Source organism: Oratosquilla oratoria, chromosome 7 (assembly GCF_046742065.1).
Source record: "Oratosquilla oratoria isolate Oo_2021 chromosome 7, ASM4674206v1, whole genome shotgun sequence".
NCBI classification, from domain to species: Eukaryota; Metazoa; Arthropoda; class Malacostraca; order Stomatopoda; family Squillidae; genus Oratosquilla; species Oratosquilla oratoria.
In genome coordinates, this window is record NC_134783.1 from 83672513 (window position 1) to 83673166 (window position 654).

Genomic DNA, 654 nt, shown 5'->3' on the forward strand with positions numbered 1-654 from the left:
GCATTTATTCACTCTATCGCTATGATATTTTTGTCCTCTTAGATAGAATCTATTAAGTGATGCACAGAGGCCAAAACGATCTTGATTATTCCCTTGTGCAAGCAGATTAACTTGTATATTCATTTCTGTTGTCATTAGAGAATTTCATTCGGCCGAAGAAAGTCTCTCGCACATATTGAAATTACAATAAACACTATATTTCATAGGATATATAAAACAAATATAATAAACCTTTACATACACAGGGCCGTGTGGCCTAATGGATAAGGCGTCGGACTTCGGATCCGAAGATTGCAGGTTCGAGTCCTGCCACGGTCGGTAGAGACTTTCTTTGTTTTTAAAGCTGAAAAGTTATTATTTACTTCGAGTATGTTGATAATAACTCCCACACAAATTCCTATTACTTGTAATAAAGCCAAAGCACAAATGACCTTTAAAACTACCCACGTTATTTCGAAGCATTTTTTCCCTTGTCTTCCTCCCCCCCCCCCCAAGGTTGTTTGTTATCTCGTGCCTCCCTATATGTTTAAGGACTATTGTGACATTCCTACGGACCAGAGTCACGAAATATTCTCCTATCCCTTCGTCCTGCTAACCCCCTTAGAATCTCTCCTCTGCCACCTCTAGGACAACACCTCTTTGGTGCTGTATTGG

General features: G+C 39.8%; 1 non-coding gene across 1 annotated transcript; it reads left to right on the plus strand.

Moving 5' to 3' along the window:
- Positions 1-245: 245 nt before the first annotated feature.
- Positions 246-318, plus strand: TRNAR-UCG (transfer RNA arginine (anticodon UCG)). Its single transcript has one exon. It is a non-coding gene; the product is annotated as a tRNA-Arg (tRNA).
- Positions 319-654: the final 336 nt, after the last annotated feature.